The sequence below is a fragment of the Excalfactoria chinensis genome, chromosome 2 (genome assembly GCF_039878825.1).
Source record: "Excalfactoria chinensis isolate bCotChi1 chromosome 2, bCotChi1.hap2, whole genome shotgun sequence".
NCBI classification, from domain to species: Eukaryota; Metazoa; Chordata; class Aves; order Galliformes; family Phasianidae; genus Excalfactoria; species Excalfactoria chinensis.
The window spans coordinates 8,754,215-8,777,090 of NC_092826.1; the positions used below are offsets into that span (position 1 = coordinate 8,754,215).

At 38.1% G+C, this 22,876-nt stretch overlaps 1 protein-coding gene across 5 annotated transcripts in view; it reads left to right on the plus strand.

Moving 5' to 3' along the window:
* ASAP1 (ArfGAP with SH3 domain, ankyrin repeat and PH domain 1) overlaps nt 1-22,876 on the plus strand; it is a 155,135-nt gene that overhangs the window by 63,845 nt on the left and 68,414 nt on the right. The window lies entirely within an intron of this gene.

Genomic DNA, 22,876 nt, shown 5'->3' on the forward strand with positions numbered 1-22,876 from the left:
AGAACAGGAGAAAATGCGTACTGAAAAAAAAAAAAATGCAGATGGGACAAAGACAGATCAAAGGCAAACCAAGTGATGTGCTGCTGAAGTGTTCATGATATATTGTTATAATGGATTTTACTATCTTGAATTCATAGAATCATAGAATGTCCTGGGTTGAAAAGGAACATAACAATCATGTAGTTTCAACCCCCCTGCCATATGCAAGGCCAACAACCACTGGACCAGGCTGCCCAGAGCCACATCCAGCCTGGCCTTGAATACCTCCAGGGATGGGGCATCCACAAGCTCCTTGGGCAACCTGTTCCAGTGTGCCACCGCCCTCTGTGTGGAAAAACTTCCTCCTAGTGTCTAACCTAAACCTCCCCTGTCTTAGTTTAAAACCATTCCCCTTTGTCTTATCACTATCCATGCTTATAAACAGGCATTCTTCCTCATGTTTAAATGCTCCCTTCAAGTACTGGACCTCAATGAGGTCTCACCAGAGCCTTCTCTTCTCCAAGCTAAAATCCCAGTTCCCTCAACCTTTCCTCATTGGAGAGTTGCTCCAGCCCTCTGATCATCTTAGTGGCCTTCCTCTGGACCTGCTCAAAGAGCTCCATGTCCTTCCTGTGCTGGGGGCACCAGGCCTGGATGCAGTACTCCAGATGGGGCCTCACAAGTACTAAATAGAGGGGGACAATTGCCTCCCTCTTCCTGCTGGCCACCCCTTTTTTAATGCAGCCCAGAACACAGTTGGCCTTCTCAGCTGCAAGCACGCACGGCTTCTCATCCACCAGGACCCTCAGGTCCCTCTCTGCAGGGCTGCTCTCAAGGAGATCTTCCCCAGTTTGTATAAATACCTGGGGTTGCCCTGACCCAAGTGCAGCACCCTGCACTTGGCCTTATTGAACCTCATTAGGTTAACACGGGCCCACTTCTCCAGCCTGTCCAGGTTCCTCTGGATGTCTTCCCTTCCTTCCAGAATTCCAAAAAGTAAAATGGTATGAGGTGTATGGTGAAGTATAATGCATAAGGTAGATAATAAGTGTAGAAATCAAATGCTTACAAGGAGGAATATTCTTTCTTTTGTTGACTTAGTTTTACGCTGTTGTAAATGTTTTTCACCCAGCTTTCCTTCCATCTCTTGCACTTTTTTTCTTCTCACTTTTGGAGAGGAGTCTGATGCTGAGTTACACCAAATCTACATTAAAGGATGATTTGAAGTGCTGTAGTGCTAACAGCAAGAACTCCAAAAGTCTTGCTTGACAGCTTGTTATTTTATAATGTACTTGAATTTGTAGATAATTAAAAAAAAAAAATAAAATCAAATTCAAAACTTTGCAGAGTCTGTTTTGCTGCTTGGTTTATTTTGATGTCAGTCCAGTCCTTCTCAATTATAGTAGTTATAGTTTTTACTGTTTTCCATTTTTCAAATCTGCTTCAAAATAAAGAACTTAAAACTAACTTACATGAATCTGATCACCTGCATTTAAAAAAAAAAAAAAAAAAAAAAAAAAAGATAAAGTTGAATTGACAGGTAATAAAATACTGTATGTTTGTTGAGAAACATATTTGTACTGTTATGACTGAAGCAATAAAATCTTCATTTGCACATGATATTTGTAACAGTTGAGTAGGCTGTCATTTTTTCACCAGAAACAACTGCCTTGTTCGCTCAAACTCCAAGTTTACCTGTCTCAGCATCCTGCCTCTTGACAGTCAGCAATCAATAGCATATGCAGTGGGAGGAGTGCAAAGAACAGATAAATTTACTTTGATACTATTCTAAAAAAAAAAGAAATAAAAATCTCTTCAGAATAATCCTGAGCTGAAAGTGCTAAGGTATTAAGCACTGAGGTATCCTGGATTTCTGTCTTTGATTGCTTGAGCTCAGAAAGAATTTGTTAGCATCCGTGGCAACCTACATTTCACAGTTTGGGTGGGGGAAAATGCAGCCTTTTAAATGAAGTCTGGATCTCGATGATAAAACTTGAAGTCTCTAGTTCTTATAGTTTGACAAAGTAAGTGATTGTTCCCTCTTTGATTCTTCTTTCCAGATTTTAGACCTCTTTTGTTCTACATCTCTTTTGGAGGCTGAAGAGTCTTAGAATATGTATGTTTAAACCCTGTTTTCTTAAGAAATGTCAATGTAGTTTAGGTCAGTGTAGCTGCCTTCCTCTAATTGTCCTTTTATGTTTGCCTTTTTAAGATAAAAAGGACAAAATGCAGGTCTTTCCCCCCTCCCCCAAGGATCAGACTGCGCAGAGCCCCATCCAACCTGACCTTGAGCACCTCCAAGCATGGGGCATCCACAGCTTCTCTGGGTAGCCTGTGCCAGGCCCTCACCTCTGAGTAAAGAATTTTTTCCTAATATCTAACATAAACCTTCTCTCTTTTAGTTTCAAGGAATTACTTCTTGTCCTACCACAATGCTCCCTAATAATAATACTCCCTTTCTAAGTTCCCTGTAGGCTCCCATTTGGTATTGAAAGTCTGCAATGAGATCTCCCCACAGCTTTCTTTTCTCCAGGCTGATCAAGCCTGGTTCCCTCAACATTTCATTGTAGGAGGGGTGCTGGCCATTTTTGTGGCCCTCCTCTGGACCTGCTTCAGTCACTCCTTATCTTCCTTGTACTTGGAACCTCAGGCCTGGCTGCAGTACTCCAGATGGGACCTCACAAGGATAGAGTAGAGGGGAACAGTTTCCTTTCCCTGCTGGCCACTCCTCTTTTGATGTAGCCCAGGATATAATTTGCTTTCAGGGCTGCAGGAGAACTACAACAGGAAATGTTGGCACATAGAGATGTTGGCTAGTGAGAAGCTCAAGAAGTCTTTCTCTGCAGAGCCAGGCTGTTTTTGTGCTTGGACTTGCTCTGATCCTAGTGCAACACCTTGCACTTGGCCTTGTTGAATAGTCTGAAGTCAATACTGGAGTATCTCTTTGCCTACTTGGTAGTGGTGAGTAAGGGTTCAGAGACCTGCAGTGAATATACAGATTTACAGGAACACGTTTCCCCCATGCATTGCTTGTGTGTGTATAAGTATATATATATTATGTATTGTCTTAATGGGCAGCTAACTAGTGTTTGTGATGTTATCTGCTACAACTCACAGCTAGAGGTGCAGGTTCTTTTTTTTTAACTGGACTTTGATATTGTTAGCAAACTTTGTCACCTCGCTACTCACTGTCTTTTCTAGAATATTTGTGAATAAACTGAGCTGCACAGATGATAGAACTATTTCCTGATGACTTCCCTTGAATAGCAAAATTAATAATTTATCCTTAGTTGACTTCCTTTTTGCTTAATCAGTTAAAGCTCCAGAAGAATGGTTTCCTCTCCTGTCAATTTATTTCTTTTTTTTTCAGGGCCCTTTGGTGATAGATGTTGTTTTTGGAAAAGTAAATAGTTTGTCAAGAAGATTGCCAGTGGATGAGACATATTAAGCTACTTGAATCCTGAGAGATCCCTTTACAGAACTCATGCTTTTAGTATTTAATTTCTTGGTCCACGTCTCCCCATGATCTGTCAGTTTCTTTCAGTCTGAAGTGGAAGATGATGTACAGCAGAGCTAAGGCTGTGCATCATCATTAATTTTCCTATTAGTGTTTGATAAGTACACTAGTTTTAAAGTATTTTGGAGTATTGTTATTATTAAGTTTCCTGTTTGTGGTTTGATTTTTATTTTTATCATTTGATTTGCAGATACTTAATCTCACAGTTTTTATTTGTTGAAGGGCATTTTCTTTTATTAGTCTTCTTTGCTGGCTCTTTTGCCATTGTTATCTTTCTGAAATTATATGTTTTTGAAATGACAACCATTCATTTGCTTAGGTGCATTCACTTAACTTATGGTTGTCAATCAGAGAGAAAGGGAAACAGTCTCTTTCAGCATATCTTCCTGAAGCACTGTCATTGAAAATTACATGTGAGCACCAATTTGGTATTAAGTAATTAAACTGAATAAACATTTATACTATTTTAGCAGGAATTTCATCTAGCACTAAGCTTAACTTCAATGTATTTGCCAAAAGTTTAAGTATAGTGTAACAATAGGGTTAATACACTTGCTGGTACATTTTCCAGAAAAAAAAAAAAAAAAAAAAAAAAGATATTCTTAATCCATGAGACTGTGGTGCAGGACTGGGATGCTTATTTAAGAGTTTTATCTTAGAAGTACGCTGTAGAGATCAACATCTACATTTCCTTTAATTATTTATGTGAAAAGCATCTGTCATCCATCCTCAGAATGCGATGAGGGAACGTGCTTTCCTTATGTTGTCCCTGTCCATTGAGCTGATAATCAAAATGTCAGCAAACTTCCTGTGCTTTCCCTGTGGAAAATTAGATAGCACTTCTCATATTAGAATATCCTGCAACAGAAAAAAATGGTCTGAGAGCTGGGCAGGTGCTTAAATAAATAATAGTGCTTCAAGACGTAGTCAGTTTAGTAAAATGGGAGATGAAGTTCATGCTTAGCTGGTTTTTCTCTTAGCTTCTTAAAGGAGTTGAATTAAAAAACCCACAGCAACCAAATGTCTCTTGTCCCCAGTGTTTTCTTTGTGTCTTTACCTGGAATACTGTGTTCATTTCTTCCCCTCCCCCTCCCCATCTCAGCACCTGCCTGTTTTTAACTCCTGCTCTGCTGGAGCCTGCAGCAGCTGCACCCGCACAGGAAATGGAACCTTTCACACGTGCACTGCAGAAGACTGGTGACATGGGTTGCGTGGGTGGTGCTGCTGGTGTGAATCTCTACCTTGCGACAGGAAGAAGGTGCTGCTCTGCTTTGCTCCTGAGCAACGCTGATCAGGGAGGGAGGTTAGATTAAACCTTCAAATGGAGATGACTTGGCATGTAAAAATATTTAGCCAACTCTTACTGAGCCACAAAAAAGGGTAACTTTGGTTTTTCATATTCCCATTGTGTGTTTTTTTCCCTTGCTTTATTTATTTATTTATTTTTTTTCTCCTGTTTCTGTGTTGTAGATCTAGAAGAAGTAAAATGTCCTCCAAGCTTAACGTGTCAGACAGTGCCTTTCTTTCTTCTTTGTAAGAGTACGAATTTTTATATCAGAGGGTTGGTAGCAGCTGTTCTGGTTTGGCACAGTTTTCCTGTATCTAGCAGTGGTCATACGTCTACTGCCTTTCTTCACCAATCTACTGTTGACTTGCTGAGGTGCCTGCAGAGGGAATGGGCAGTACTGCTCAGTACAATTGCAAGGACTGGCTCCTCTGCCCTTGCGGCTGAAGATTTCCTGCCCCTCCTTGTGTTTGTTCCTGATGACTGGACACACGTAGTTCTCTTCCAGTAGAGTATCTGTATCCTGAATTGCATATTTTGATTACCAATTTTGAAGCATATAGGAAAATATCAAGAAGAACACTCTGCCCCTTAAGTGGTATCGTGCTGGAAATGTGAACTGGTGCATTTCTGGGAAATGAAAAAGGGAGAAGGGATGAAAAGGGAGCTGGAGTTTCTTATGCTTCCATGTTATCTTCACTATGTGGTTTTCCTTATCTTGTTTTTACTGTACCGAGAAAGCAAAATGTATCATAGATTTAACTAGGAATTTGTGCTTGGCCTGAAGGTACTGAAAGCATTGCTTTTTGGGGAACCTTTGATGTTTGTTAGGGAGTAGTTCTGTTTCTGTGCCAGGCAGTGTTTGCTTTATCTGGTTGCTTTTGTCATTTCCTTTACGGACCACAGTCTTACAGTCTTTTAATTTCTTCTTTAACTATTAATGTTTTTTTGTTTACTTTTTCTTTTTCAGACAAGCTACAGTGTATTAGAAAATTTGGTAACTTAGTTTATGTAAATCAAAAATGGAGATTTATTTATTTATTTATTTTCACGATATTAGTGTTATTTCAGTTTCTTTCAAAGGACCGTGTTGACAGCACGATAGCACTGAAGTTCATCTAGGTGAATTGATTATTCACTTATTTTTAAATGCTGACTCTGTAACCATCTTACAGTCTTGATGTCTTTGTGCTCTTGTTATTTTTTCTTATGATAGCTAGTAAACTGTAAATAGACACTGTTTACATGACAATATAAACATGACAATGTTTACATGACAATGTTCTGCATATTTCAGGGTTTGACTTTCAGGTATTCTTAAAGATCTGCTTTTAGGTATAATGGATTTGCTTTGGAGTTTTAAGACTTTTATTTTGTAAAATTAACAGAACTCAGCATTTCATGTCACGTTTAAACTAAATTGTAATTTAGGAAGAAGAAGAGTAGTTATTCCTGCAAGTCGACAACAAACAGAAACTTCATTATTTTTAGCTTGCACAAATTTGCACAGTTATTTGGTTTTTTGTTCTGTTCTCATCTCAGTGTTTGCCCTTCTCCAGTCCTCAGATGTTAAACTTTTGTATCCAGTACTGTGCTACACTGTCACTGCAACCAGGTGCCAAGCGTGCTTACTAAGCAGTTTAAAAGAAGCTGAAATAGAGAAACAAGCTTTCATAGAAGGTCACAGTGTTGCAGTAACACGAGTGAAACATAACTGTGTGTAGGAAGTTACCAGGTTTCATCTTAGGGCCAAAAGCAGAGGAAACAGTCATACCAAGTTTACTTTGTGTGACTGACAGGTTTGCTGCTTTAAGGTTGATGAATAACCTTGCTCACAACAGGGGACTGGAGCCTGAAGATCTTTAAGGTCCCTTCCAGCTGAAGGCATTCCATGATTGATCAAGGAAACTCTTGGCTCTTTTCATGTTATGAGCCAGGGTGGCCTTAACAGGTCACGATGTGCTACTGGTGGAACTGAGAAGAGTGGTTTTTCTCAGTCACAATGTGCTGTTCAAGAGATGTCTTTGAAAGATTCTTGCTAGTATTTATTTATTTATTTATTTTTAATGGGTAGCAATTAGTGATTGCTGTCACAGTTTGGTGATGTAATGCTTTTTGTAAGACTCATGTGAAATTGTGTACAAGTATTTGCCAGAAACTAGTTTTTACTGAGAAGTGTATTTAAAGGACATTTAAGTCAGTTCTTCAAAATTACCGTAAAAGTAGCAAATTGAGAGTTTTGAAGAATGTGGCTTTTTGTAGGCATTGGTCTGCGAATGTATTGTAAGTGTAGTGCTTGAATGGGTTGAGGAGTTGAGGCTGAAAACCTCCCTTTGGATGCTCTAATAGTTTTATGTCCTTCATGTATATGATGGTGCCCAAACTACATGTGTTGCTCAAAGAGAGGCTGACCCTGGGTGACATTGAGTCACAAAATCATTGGAAATCTGGACAGCTGCAGAAGAACCTGAATTTGTGTGGACGCAGCTTTAGAGTTCTTCAGAGTTCCTCATCCTGCTGTACCACTTTGCTGCCTGCACTCTCAGCTGAAATGCAGCTTGTGTGTTTTTTGTTAACCTCTTTGAGTGCTCTGAAGGATCCAGTAGGAGTGTGGCCTTCTTTTGTAATTGTTGCACAGTGGAATGAGAAATTTACTGCTCCTTATTTACCTGAAAATGAAACTTTATTCAAATAAGAGTGAAGTGCAAATTTTTAAACATTTACTCATGACGAAGATACACAAAAATATTACAAATGTTTCTAAACAATGTATTTAAAGTAAACAAATGATAGGGTATGGTATTTTATCATGTTGCAGCAGCCTTCTCTTAGTACTTTCCCCTCTTTCCTGTGCTAGTGCACTGCATCAGCTGGGCTGATGCATCTGATTCTGCCTTTCAACTTATCTCCTGCTGCACCTGGAGGAACACACAGCACAGTCAGTCCATGCAGAGTTGTGGGCATAATGTATCATAGCCTTGAAGTCCTGGGTAGAAATGGGGGAGCGTCTCACCTATTAATCTTCCTTCAGATTTTTCTTTCTTCCTCAGAGATGCAGATATGGGTCAGGATACCCTGCAATTACCCTGCTGATTAGCAAATGTCTGCCTGAGAGTTTTCTTTCCTGCTTCTTTTTGGTGAATTACTACAAGCATATTACATTGCAAAGATTTTCTGATTGAACTTTGCATTCTGTGTTGACCATAATTAACGTGAGTGACTGATTGAAATAAATACGTATTGTTACTGGCACTGAATTAATTCCAGCCTCAATGAAATCTGTAGCTTTAGGAGGTAATAGATGGCCAGCTTTTTTTCTGGAGCTTGAGAGAAGAGTGGGCAGTAACTCATACCTGCTTATCAGGTATGAAGGGGGCTGTGGAATGACCTATCTCTCAGGTTTAACTAAACAAAATGATCATGTAGTTTCAACACCCTGCCACAGGCAGGGTCACCAACCACCAGACCAGGTTGCCCAGAGACACATCCAGCCTGGCCTTGAATGCCTCCAGGGATGGGGCATCCAAAGCCAATATAGAGAATAGTCCTGATCTCCTGTCATTTGTGATGAATGAATTGTAGTGCAAACTTTCAAAACAATTATTCCTTTATGTTTGCTGACACCAGTGTTTATTTATATATATTTTTATTTTAGAAAACACCCCTCACAAATGAGTAGCTGCCCCGGCGATGTCCTCTCTCATGTTCAGATCACATAGATGTGTTTAAGACACCTCAGATGATAGTATTTACAGGGGAGGCAAAGCAGAGGCCCTCTGGTTTTATATCCCCTTCTTACCAGCAGCTTCAATCGATCTGGCTCCAAGCTGACAATTATCTTTCATCTTCAGAGGGTGTAAAAGATACCTTTAGGGCATATACATTTCAGTGTCTTTCTTGGTATTTTTTTTGAAAATAATAACAGTTGAGTTGCCTGGGAACTTTTGGGGGTTTTAGAAAGTGTGATTTCTGCTTATAATGCTCCTTTGTAATCTGTGGTGCAGATGTAGTTAAGTCCTCTAAGGTATGTAGTTGCATTTGACTCTATGGTGGTGTTAATGCAAGGTAACCTGTGAAAATAAGGACTGATCTACTTTGTGTTTGCTTCAGTCAGGGGGCCTACAGTGGTTGTTATTAACAGTTAAGTTCATTTTAGCTGGTAAGGTGCTATATGTTGGTTACGTGTCTAAGGTTTCTTTAAAACAAACAAAGAAAAAAAGCACAAACCTTACTTACTTACTTACTTACCACCTTACTGACATTGTATGGATATGCATACATTAATAATAAGTTTTCAGGACTTGCTCTTATTTTGATTGGGATGAATGAATTCTGCAGGAGTTAATTTCTTGTGATACAGAGAATCAAAACATTTTAAAAACTGCTGCTCATGCAAGTAAACAACAGAAGGCTTTATACTGGCTTGAGGCATGAGCAGAATAGAGGTCTCAAATGAGCATGTGACTATTCAGGCGTAACACAAAGTTGGTTGAATAGCTTGTTGGTTTTTTTTCTTCTAACATAGTAGCAACCTTGCCAAGACATCTGTGTTCTATAAGACATTAAGGGGAGAGTTTGATTTTTAAGTAGTGTTATTTCTGTATACCAAGTAGTGGTAGGTTTTTGTACAGATCCCTTACTCAAAAGCAAGTCTGTCAAGTTTCCATAGTAGAAAGTCACGCTGCCATGGCTGTCCCTTCCACTGGGTTAGTTCCAAATTGCAAAGTGGTTTAATAGGACTATTCTAATTTGAAGTGTCGGTTTTATATCAACCATCTCTTACCAAGCAGAAATGCATTTTGGGTTCATTATATTAGTAGAGCCCTGAGTTTTGCCCTCAGAGAATCAACAAAAAACATCTTGTTTTTTAGATTAGCTGTTGAACTGTAAAACAGAGAGATGTTCGGGGCATTTGATTTTTAGCTGCACGTTTCAGAAATGCATACTAGTAGTTTCTTTCAAAATCTTTGCTACAGTAGAAAATTGCCTCCAGCTGAATATTTTAGTCTTTTTATTCTTTCAGCTTCACATAAGCTTCTTATAAGACTAAGGATTCTCTTCATTATCTGAACATAGCTGAAGTGTGTTGATGCGTCATCACAGCAATAGCACTTCATACACTCTTTATCCTAGACAAAATGAAGCTGTATAGTGCTACAAACTGCACAGGAAGTTTTACTTCTTAGTCTTTCTAGATTTTCACAGAGGAAGTTTCTGCTCTTGTAGTGTGAAGCACCGTGACTGGCTGAAGTTGAAGGGTGTTTGTGCTGGCACTGAGTTATGCAATCCTGCCTGCTTTCAAGCACCTGGCTGCAAGTTCTGCTGTGCACATGGAAGCAAGAGTGAGTAGCAGTAAGGTTTGGGGTTGGCCAAGTTGGAACCCATTTCTTCAAAAAAAAAAAAAGGTTTGAAATTTTGAAGAAGTTTTGCATTTTCCCTTTAACTTACTTAGTATGCTGGGTCTCTAATGATACCTAGGGAACCCTGAATTTTTAACTAGGGTTTTAGGTAAAGGTGTTTATTGTATTGTATTCATTATATATTCAAAGACTAACTGTTGTGTTTAGTTAGTCCTTGAGAACGTAACTTAAGTTCATGGGATAGTTTGCAGTTCTCTAGGATGTATGTGTCAGTTTTCATTTAGCTGGGTATGTAGTAGTATTAATATATTTTTGGAAGGATTTTCACTGAATTCTCAATCAGAATTTTTGTTACCAAATATGTTTTGTGAACTATTTGTAACACACTGCTAATTCTTAAACAGAGAGAGAGAAGATGGGAGTAATCATGGATTCCCAGAAGTGGGAGGAAGAGGCTAGATTGGAGAAAGAGGCTAGGTTGGAGAAAGAGTCTAGATCGGAGAAAGACTGTGTGTGCTGTGGTTATTTAGACAGGTTTTAGGTTTTAAAAAAGTAGAGAACCTAGAAAGCTTCAATGATAGGTGGAGAAGACTGCACAGGGTTGTTGAATAGACTGGATATTGCAGGTCAGCAAGTTCAAAGGTTTATCACCAAAGGTGGTGAATTTTGAGTGATGTGCAAGGAGTCAGGCATGAGGAAACTATGGTACTTAGAGAGGTGTGTGATATGCAGTATGCAAGAGTGAGAATCTCTACTTTTCCAGGGATCTTTAAGGAGATTGTTTTGTATCTGATCCTTTACCGATGTAATGGTCTGTGGGATACAGATGAAGAAATATGCTTTATCCTCAAGGTTGTTCTCATGAGAAATCATTATCTTGTGATTCTTATAAAGTAGCTGTGGTAGCCTGTATAAACATTTTCAGCTGTTTGTTTTTTTGTTTTGTTTTTCAGAGGGAGGAGTATTCTTAGAGCTTTTACTTTTTCTTATTCCCTCGTACTTGCTGACTTCTATTTGTGCCTGTTCTTGACTCTAGCCACATTTGCTTGTTGACTTAAAAGAAGTTTCTTTGACTTCTGTAGTACCTGCTGTGTTTGCTAGGAGCTCCCTATAGCACGCCCTAATGTTACATATTTCTCTTTCATGATGTCAGAAGAAACTTGAAAAGGCTGCTGTCTGTCATGCTATCAAGTGCTGTCTTGTACTCCTCTTTTATCAGAACCTCTTTTGTCAGAACCGTATTCATTTTCTTTCATGTATTGCTATTGTCTGATCAGAGCCCTTGTTCAGTGCTTGCAAGGATCTCAAACCTGAAGAAGTTTGACTTGTGATGGGATACTTCACTAGTATGAGAGAATATTCCAGCCTTTCCTGAAGCTGATAATTTTGCTATTTTTTAAAATTATCATACTGTGCCATCTGTGGAATAACATTCATTAACATGTAGTTAATTCACCTTCGGATTTTTAAGGGTATCTGGAATTATGTGCATTCTAGTAATGTTCTGAATTGATTTGTGGACTTTAAAATAACTATTTTTTCTTCATATCACAGCTCCATAATTTCTGAGTATTTGAGGTGCAAAGTGTACAACAGTGCAGTCTGTCTGGTTTTAACCTTAGTGGAGATAATGGTAGGTTATGTGATAAGACTCATCTCTACAACACAAAGGGAGTCAGAGGAGCTACAAGACAAGTGGGTAAATCTTACTAGTTGCAGAAATGGAACCTCCTGACCTGATTCTTCCTGAGTCTGTTACAGAAAAATTGACAGCTCTATTGTCCAGATGTCAAACCCTTTCAAGATGAATCAAAAATCCATCACCTTACAGACTGTGCTGTATGTCACGAGTCTCATTGGATGGAGAGGAAAAGCAATATAGGATTGTAAAGAAGTCATGGAGTTTTTAGGGAAAGGACCAAAGTTAGGGGAAGATTTGAGGTAGTTTGGGGAGGAACAAGCATAGGAAAATAAAGAGTGAGGGGATAAAGGGGTTGGTTACATGTAAAAAGGATTGCTAGTTAACATGCACTTCTGGCTATGCCTGCCCTGCATCTCATCAGTACAGTCCATCTGTCATCTTATTAAACTTAAATTCAAACTATTCCCATGGGTGAGGGGGCCTTCTTTGTGCTCTTCTGTAAGTGCCGGTATTGGACTGCTGTCCATGATTCATACAGGCCTGTATGCCTTTCTGCCAGTGACTGGAGTGCATGCATACTGTGTATACTGTTGAGCAAATCAGTGTGAAATAGTAATCTAACAAATCCTAAGAAGGGCTATTATAAGCTGTTGGATAGATAAGATGTTTGGAAGACAGGTATTGAAGCAGCCATAAGAGAGACAGGGACCTGAAGGTCTGCCAGCTGGCTGCTGGAGGGACCAGCAGGTAGAAGCCAACTACAGAGACACCATAAGGTCTCAGGATTTCTTGGGAGACTCATCTGCATGTGTCTGTCTCTGCAAGAGGCACATTACGCTGCAGAAATGCACTTTCTGTCCGCTCAGCTGTAGAGGAGAACAGAATGGAGCTGTTGTTGCTATTTGCAGCATGTAGGAATTGTGTGTTCAGCCTCAGTACTGACTAGGCCTGAGAATGCTGAGCTACAGCAGCCTCAGCCTTGTCAAGCTGCTGCAGTCAACAACCTATAAGCCATTTGGATGGAGTTTGTATGTATGATTTTCTTTCTTTTGCTTTCTTTTGGGTGTAGTTGAAAGTAGAATGTGGTAGATGGGATGTTGCCAGCATGTAAATGAAGCTACTTAGAATATGATTCAAATGAAGCTTATTTACAGAATTATTTGGTTAGAGATACTGAATTGTTTTTAAATGCAACAAGAGTCACCTTTAACTTTAGTGGTAGGTTGTTTTGGTTTGGTGTTGTTGGGTGTTATGTAGTACCAAAAGGTGCTACATACAAGTACCTTGTCCTGTAACAAACAGTTGATTGTAGACCTTTTCTGTGCAGCCAATATATAGTCCACAGTTTGCACTTTCAAGGAGCATTGGATTTATAAACAAGCACAAAACTTAATGAACTAGAGAATGAGTAAGCATATGGTAGTCTATCATCTGAAAATTACATTCATCTGACAAGGAATCTCAGAGGTCTCAATTTTCAGCACTGTGAACTGTGTTCATGTTTGGAGCCTGAGTTTGTTTTGAAGCAAATTTCCTAGTTATCCCTCCTGCTATGCCGTGTCTCATGTCACAGAGCAATTTTATTGTAGACAAAACTGGATTGCTTTTGAGTAAAAATAGACTGGATGATGCAGTCCTACTACAGATCATGCAGTCTACAGAGAAGATTTGATGCATGTCAGGTTTCTTCCAGATCAGATCTAATGTGCTCAGTCAGTGGTATAAACATACATTTTATTTTACGTAGCGCAGCCCAAATGTGTGTGTTATGTTTTTGTTTTTCATCCACTCCTTGAAAGAGAAGCAAAACTTCACCTAGGAGCTGCTTCCCTCTCTAAGGCAGCTTTGTGTTTGTGCACTCTCCTGAAAAGGGAACTGCATGTGAAAAATACAACATGATAAGGCTCCGGATTGCGAATTTTCTCCTTCGTCACGTTCTTATTATGGTGCATATTTAAATACTTTACCACTGTGCTGCTTTTTTTTTTTTTTTTTTTTTTTTTTTTTTTTTTTTTCCACTGTATAATTTCCCTAACAGCAATTTTTTTTTTTTCTCAGTGCCTGTGACTTACAGTTCAACATTAGTAAAAGACTCCCTTGTTAATGGCCCTCAGTTTCTTTCATCTTTTGATAACTATTGTGAAATGTACCATACAATCACATCCACCATGGGAGATAGTTAGCTATAGTTGCTCTTGCCTACTCTACTGTGACTTTGATTTCTATTTGTGTACATAACACAAGCTTTGTAACGCTGGCATTAAATCAGTCTATATACAAATTTTGGTACACTCCAATTTTGTGATTAGCAAATGTTACCTTTTATGTTAACTAAACATATAACTGAAGTTTGAATATGTTCCAAATGCCAGTGCTTAGAAAACAGTTCTTTACTGAACCTTCTATTTATATTCCTCATTTGAATGAGCTGGAGGTTTTCTTACTTTCTTCCTCTTATTCAGGCAGAATACAAATAAGCAACAGGGTTTGGTTTTGTTTTGTTTTTTTTGCATCATTGCACACAGCTTCCTTTTCTACTGCTCTGGTCTATTTGTGTCCTGCCTTCGGCATTCTGTGCACTGCTTGGAGCCAGACAATGCAACATTCATGGAAAGCTTGAAGGACTGTAGTTGCCAGGTATAGGATTTACTCTGTGCTTGCTAACCAGTGGTAATTTCTAATAAGCCAAGACGGAAATGGAGTCCAGCAATATCCTTGTGTGAATTGCATGGAAAGATTTATGGTCCTGTGAATTAATACCTTTGCTTGTCAGGCCTATCACTGTCCCTAACAGAGGTGAGAAATAAATGCATATGGAAAGAGGGTGGAGACAGTATGCAGTGATACTTGTCTTGCTATTCTGTTCTGCCAGTTTACGAACAGGGAAATTTGAACTAGAATTCCATAAAAGCTGTTGTGGATTGAGCCAGGAGTTTGATTTAAAGGCAACATCTTGGTACCATTTACCCTCTCCTATTACTATCTCTGTTTTACCTAGCCTTCACCTAGTCCAAACCTGCAGTTATGTAAATTGGAGTATTGTCATGGTTTTTCTGGTAGATTATTAATCGCCAATAATTTTTTATGTTGTTGCTGTTGAAGTAGTTTGTGTGTCAAGGAAGCTACTTTTCACATGCCATGTTTTGTGGTCAGTGGACATTAATAAAGGACTGAAGTCAGCATGATTATTCTCTTCAGTGTTGGATGAACCAAGATTCTTCCCAAGGAAAAATACATATAAAGAAAATCTATATTATAAAAATGGTATTCTAAAAAGGCTAGGAGCCAGCAGCCAGCTTAATGATACCCAGTTTGTTTTTCTGGAAAGGATTATGGATTTTAGAAAAACAAAATGGCTTGCCCAAAAGATTTTCCATGTGCTTAAAGTTTCAGTTGAATGCATTAGTTCAGTGAGTTTCCTTTCAAAGACGGGATGGTCTGAAATAACATGAAGTTAATTGACAGTGAGACTTGATGCAAAAAATGCCCTATCAAACAGCTGTCCTTGTTAAGACTGGCAGTAAATCAGAGCTATAGTTCTTGTTTTTGTGTGACTGTAAAAGCAAACATTCCCCATTCTGTACATGAAACAAAAAAGGCTTTCATTCTTCTTTTGAATTTGACATGCTGTAAGATGAAAATGAAGACTTGAACAAATTGTTTATTCTCTTGTGAGAGTATTCATCTGATTTTGCTGAAGCACATCAGTGTAACTTGTGAAATATATAATGGCTGTGTATGTTTAAAAACCAACATGTATGAAGTGCTTCACTAGTCTAGTGAACAAAATTGCTCACTTAATACCTTGTTGCTGAACTATTGCTCACCCTCTCAGAAAACCTCCTCCTCTCTGTGCTTAAATACCTTTCCTTGGGATTTTGCAATGATTGCACTGGTTGGGTGTTGGACTGCGTGATGTCCAGAGGCTCCTTCCAACCTCTACTTTTCTGTAATTCAGATCTGAAAAAAATACAGCAACAACCAAAAAAACCCAACAATTTATGATAGTGCTTTTTTGTTGTTGTTTTGATTTTTGTTTTGTTCTTGTCTTACTCTCTCCAGCTTTTATGGTTTCTGTTTTGGTGTTTTTGTTTTAATTGATGCTTGGTGGTGTGCTTTTACATAGTTAGCTTCTGATGAATTCCTTTCATTAAAGCATATGTAACAGCAATACCATTACTGAGTGAAAGTGCAGCTGTACTTTTACCAGGAGCTGGTAAAAGCCCAGGATCTTATGTGACAGCCCATAGCAGACAGCTAGGGAACAGGGCAGAGATGCAAGGAAACCCTTAGAAATGCTCTTTGCCCTTTGGGATTTGTGTAGGCCTCTGAGGCCAGGTGGCTGCTGTCCCTTGGCCTTGCCTTGCGCTCTGTGTGATGCTCTGACAGGGCAGTGGGGAGCTCTGTCAAGGGAAACTCCTCACTTCAATGGTTTGCATTCTGAGTGAATGATAGAGCATGTGGTAAGTTGCATAGTGTGCTTTACAGATGGTGCTCGATTGATGTTTTCAATTGCAGTCACTCTCTGTATCTCACTGCAGATTTAAAGCTTCAGTCTATACCTTGGTAATGGTTTTATGTGCTTCTGAAGATCATAAGAAAAATCATCAGCAACTCCAGTAAGCACTCCAGTTTAAATAACTGACTGAGTGTCTAAGGGATATAACCATTATCAAATCAGGTAAAGGAATGTGAGATTAAAACAGGAAAGCTGTAGCCTGAGTCACCCTCATGGGCAAAGGAGAAAATTGAATCTTAACTTATACCTTCGGATCCTTAGAAATCAACTCTGTGAAAAAGGAGCACAACTTTACAATTTCAATGTGTATTTTCATGGTTCAAATGTATTTCATCCTTGCTGTCTATATTTTCTTATCATTTTCTCTATCCATCCATTCTAAAGAGGCTCTTCTAACCTTACACACACACACAGCGTTTATTAGAAGATATGAATTGTGTTTTCAATACGTAATTTGATTTTTGTAATTGTATTTTGAATATATAAAATACACATGAGACAGTAAAACTATTTTTAATTCTTAGGGAAAGTAAGAAAATCTATCCTCGTATTTATATATTCTACTGAAATAAATTCTTTAGGCATTTTTCATTTTTTAGTAAAAAAAAAAAAAAGATTTTAGAACTTTAAGGGCATGGGGAGAACAGGGAGAAGAAGTCCCTTTCTGGCAGAGTATAAGCAGTCATAAAAATGTAGTGCATTTGTTGGTGGTATCATTGTATCATATCCTGCACTGTCTAACTCTAAGGATGTTTGAGAATACACTATTGTATAAATACAGAAGGTAATTTTCTGTTCATAGTTGCTTCTTTTCAACTTCGTGAGCGTTTGTTTGACATTATTCAGTTTTAAACTGCTATACTCTATTAATCTAGTATTGTTTTAGTAGTTTCATTTCACTTAAAAGTGAAATGGACCAATAGATTGAGCGTTTTGTATACCTCTAAGACTGATGTTACATGTTAAAAAGCCCTAACTGCTTTCATTAGGATTAACTGATATAATTTTGGAGTGAGCTGGAATTAAGAAATCATCTTTGGATAAGCAAGGTAACTTTTAGATAAATGCCATAAATTAATGATTTTTTTGTGATAGCTGTAACTTTGTCCTTCGGAAAGGTAGGGGGGACAAATCACGTACATAAAATAACATAGAAACATTTTATCAATATATGAGTCTCTTAGTATCAAGCTAAATGTATTATGTTGTTATCTTTATTTTGAGTGGGCTTTAAACTATGCCATTGATTCATCCTATGCTGAAGTTCAGTGTGTGTTTTCTATTTACAAATTGGACGAGAGTGAAAAACTATTTGGCAATAATCAGCTTTGTCTGCACAAAAGCAGTGTTAGTACTCCTGGTTTTCATCATCTTTCACAGATGACTTTTTCAATCCTGAATCACAAATTATATTCTCCATTTTGGAGAAAGGAGTACTGCCAACCTGCTGTCTTCTGAAGCACTATATATCCTCTTCAGCTGTAAGGCTGCTGTTTGAAAAATGTAGTAACAAAAAAAAAAAAGCCTATAGTATTTTCCTTTTAACTACTGTTTTCTCATCCTTTCTTTACCCAGAAGTGTTATTTACTCTTTTGCCCCTAGAGTTTTAATTTATATTCAAGCCAGTTGTGTTGGAAATGTTGTTTAGTGATTTACTGAAGCCAATTCTACTTTCACCTTGCTTGCTTCTTTTTACAGGAAAGGTATTCCAGGGTCTGTGTTTTAGATACTTTTAAATAAGAAGCAACTTTCTGAAGAAGTGGTGGAAGAAAACCTCTTCTGAAAGGAGAGGGGAGAGTAAACAGTTTGAAAACCTAGCATCAGGATGAAGTGATAAAATAGGGATATTTCTTAGTTTCTTCCTTTTTCTATTCTTTTCTTCCAACTAATAAACTAAAAATCAGTAGCTGCAGAATATGATTGTTATCAAATTGTTAGAATATGATTGTTATCAAACTTCCACTGCCATTTAGTAAACCAAGAATTTTGGTTTCCAGGCTGTTAATACTACTGTGTCTAAGTCTCTTATGCGTATGATTTACTATCTGTGAGTTATCTAGAAAGTTTGTTGCCTGGGAACCTAGGACAAAAATCTGTGTTATTTTCAACGAGATGGGGGTGGCTCTGTGTGATGTGGTCTTTTCTACGTCCTTTGAACTTGAACCTGATATTTGGGTGCTGCATATGTTACCTTTGGGAAATTCTTCTCTTGAATGCTTTGGAAGCTCCAGCTCATCATATAACAAACTGCTTCATAATTCTTTCCAAAATGATTAAACAGATCGAAAAGTATCATGGAATTATGACTTGTTTGGAGAGGGGGAGAATGTTAAATACTGCCTGACTAATTATTAATTGTTCAGTACTGGCACAACAGTATACTTATGTAGGTCATTACTTACGTTACTAATATTCAGTTAAATTTGTGGTAAGACAATAATTGCATTTCCTAAATGGAATATAATGCAACTATTATGTGTGATGTTTGATATTCTTAAGAAAATGTGTAAAATATTTGGTAAAAGTGTCTGTTCTTAAAAAATAAAAAAAATTAAAAAATGGGATAGCACTGTTTTTACTGAAACACAATGCTGTTAAAAATTGCTATGACTGGAAGTGTTACTCCTAGATTTCTTTAAGTTTTACTGTGGGTTTAAAGCAATTACTCTAAAAACAAAGACCCTAAAATAACCATGTAGTAGCTTCTGTGTTGTGCCAATAACTTTTTCAGGTTATACATAAAGTTTAAGCAACTCTACCCTGCAAGGATTTTATACAACTTCACACTGCAGGATTTCAGCATTGCTATTATACCCTTCTCTTTCATCCTTGATTATAGCTTAAAGTGTATGTACAGAAGGCTTAAATTCCTTCCTAAAATGCCTTTCTAAACTTAGCAAGTTTGCCAGTGAACCTAGTATGTGCTGGTGTCTCCAAATAAGATTCTAGAGAATATGACGGGATGGTAGGTCTTTGTTTTGGCTTGGATGTTCTTTCTCATTTCACTGTATCTTGCCTAAGAATGAGATGTGCTTTCCCAATATTAAGTTGTATAAAGAATTATTCTGTCAGTTGAAATTTATATTCTTACAGATGTATTCCACACATTTTGTGCCCTACATTGCTCTTAGAGGTCTGTTGATTTTTTCCATACCGAAGTGAAAATTAGATTAGAAAATCAGAGCATCTTCTTTTGAGGTGACTTATTAAAAATGATAGTCAAGATGACTATTCCAGTTACCATGTCTCCCGTTGCCTAACTTGCTTTACAAAGTGAATGTTTGTTATCAATGAACCATAGAATCCTTAGTATTGGAAAGGATCTTTAAGGATTGTATAGTCCAACTCTCAGAAATGAACAGGGGCATGTACAGATAGATAAGGGTGCTTGGAGCCCTGTCCAGCTTGATGCTGAGTGTCTTTACCATCTCTCTGTACAGCCTGTTCCTTTTTTTTTCACTATCCTTTATTATAAAGAAAAATTTTTCCTTGTGTTCAGTCTGTCTTCTGTAAGCACGACGTGAGCATGACTTTGAAATTGAGAACTTCACATCTGAGTTATAAATGTAATTTTCCCTTCTTCTATAGGTGAAGACTCCAAACCCTTTGGGAATATTTTGTAAATCTTCTCTAGACAGTCTAATCATCGTGATTAGAAACACATCTGCTGTCACATGTTGCAAAACTTAGCCTACAAGTACCTTGTTTGATTTTTTTTTTTTTTTTTTTTTTTTTTTTTCTGGAATGTAGCCTTATATCCGTACTGTTTCTAGACTTGTTATGTTCCTACAAGTGTTGCTGCATGTTGCATGTGGTACCAATCACCATTAGTTGGTTGAATATTCTAGCTAGTAATTTGAGTGTAGCTCTGAATTCATAGTAAGTGATGGTGGCAACAGGTTTAACATGGTATAAGGTGAAATCAAATCAAATCTTGCCTTTTAGCCCTCTAAAGCAACAAAATCAAACTGAGCTGTATCCCAGAATGATGTAGTTCTCAAGTCTGTGCTGTAGTGGGAACACTGTTTTCTTTCTTTTTGATCTCTTGAAATCTGTAGTTTGGAACAAGTCAGAATATTTCAAAATATATCAAAATACATCTTTATATGCAGCAATTGTTGCGTACCTCCATTTCTTCTATCAGTACTGAAATAGACTGTCACAATCATGCATTGGTTTCTTCAAGGATGGGAGAAGACAACCCAATAACATAAGCTGTTTTCACTCTAAAGTAAGGAGAGCGTGGGGAGGGGAGTTAGGAAAGACTGGATGATTTTATTTACAAGAGGAAAAGAGGAGTGCAGTGTTAGTGACATTTTGAAATAGTTCGGTCTACGGTGAATGTTTTCTTCATACCTCTGCTACTTGGTGGTGCTAGATATCAGCAAATAATAACGCTGATTCAGATTTATAGAGCTTGGAGCTGGAAGTGTACTGAATAATTTCAACAACACTGTGATGTTGATGATAGCTGAAAGGTTGAGTATTTCATTCATTCCTGAATGTCATTTTTGAGCTGCTAAGAATAAATAAATAAATAAATCACAGGATCTCTGTATGTCATTTGAAGAATTTTCCTGCCTGAGAAGGTGGCAATAGCCATAACTCACAAGTCTTGGTCTTGTTCCCCTTGCCTCCTTTGCTAAGTAATACCCATGAGTTACTGGGATAGCGAATACAAAGCATGCTTCAAAATATTTTGTGGCTTGAAAGGAAGAACTAAAAGAGCTAACACAAGAGGAAAATATTTTGTGGTATTTAACTGTGGTGTGGCAACTGAAGGACTCTCCTGGGAAATTTGCAGTCAAGTGTGGTGGAGGGGGAGCAGCTGGGGACTTCTGTATATTGTTTTCCAATTCAAGTTGCAAAGAGTCATATTTTTATAACAGATTTGTCAGCTATCACATCAATTCTTTGATAGTGTTTTTGCATTTATGCTGTTTGCATGCTGTCTTCTATTTGGCTTACTTACTTTTGAAAGACTTTTCCCACAACTACTGAATATTATCTCACATATTTGCTGATATTTTTTAAAAATAATCTTTTTCCACTTGGAACTGTTATGAATAGCATTTAGTTAGGCCTTTTAAAATGAGATGGCTCTATTCGGTATATTGGGTATGTGCTTACAACCTGGGAGAGTCACACAATGATGTCTGCAGAATTTGGGTCCCTATTGCTTATCTCTAACCATTCTTTACCCAATGCATCGTGGTATTGTTTTGTTCTGGTGCTGGAGTATGAAACGAGTAAGACTATATTGCAGCAATGTGGAAACTGCCAAGTTTTCTTCATTATTCTTACTATCTTAGGTTTGTAGTGGGTTGAAGTAAAGCTAATGAGTATAATGCAATGAGTTTGGATATTGCGAGTGACAGTAGAGATGTTCAGACTATTGTCATTAGTCTACACACAAAGGCATGTAGTTACCTCTATAAAGGCAAGAACATTTGTTGCCAGGATTACTGTATGCCCAGGATAGGCTGTTTTACTGCTTGTAGGGAAGTTCTGTATTTGTAACTGGATGTTTTCAGTTACCATCATTAGGAGGGGTCATTAGAGCATCTCCTGCACAGCAGAAGTTAGAAGGTGGATCTGAGCTGTGTCATTGTAGTATCTGGAAACACATCTCTGTTTTTCAGTTAACTCTAAACGTACTTTGAGCACAGAATGAGCTACTTTCATGTTAGCTAGAAGTAATCGTATGTAGACAACAATTAGCAGCTGCATTTGTGCTGCTGCAGCCAAGGCTTCTGGGTAGGACGTGATTGCCTGGAGGAATCCAAAGGGCAGTTGTCAAGACAAATTAAAATTTAGCAATACTGGACTTTTTAGAGGGATTTTATAAGCAGTCTCTGCTGTGCTGCCATTTGAGAGGTACTTGAGTAATTTAGTGGCTATTTTTGCAGTTCTTTTTAGAGAGTAAACAAATGAGTTGCTTATATGATGTGACCTTTACAGCACTAAAAGGCTGTGACTTTTCTCACATTCACCAGGATGGAGCATGGCCGTTGTGTGGCCTGATGAAGTGCTGTCAGCTGTGCGGAGGGGGAGGTACAGCTGATGGGATGTCTGTAAAGCTTGGCATTAATTGAAAAAATATTTTCTGAAGATATATATTTGCTGGTTTGTGTTTAAGAGCTTTTCTGAATATGGGAAACTTCAAGGAAATTGCACTCTCCTTTTATGGAAGATTATCTTGGTCTTGTCTTGGTCTTATTTTGGGAGTAGCTGGTAAATAATGGTGTCCTAAACTGTAGGTGGTGGCTTTTGCAGTGATAGGTGCTCAGTGATATGTTTCTGTTTGTTTTATCTCACATTGGAGCCTTTGAGTTTTTACATAAGTCAGAAGTCAGAATGAGTTTGAATATGCCCTTCTATATCCAGCTTTTACTCAGAGGCATTTGATGGCTTAGATGTCTCCCCTATTGTTGTCACTTAGGCATGCTGAGAGCAGCAATTGGAAACAGGCTTCAAGCTTGTGGTTGGAGAGGGCAGAGCACAGGCTGGTTGTGGGAAGGAAGAGGGCAGGGGATGCTGTCTCTTCCCATGCACAAGGTAAAGAGTTTTGGGG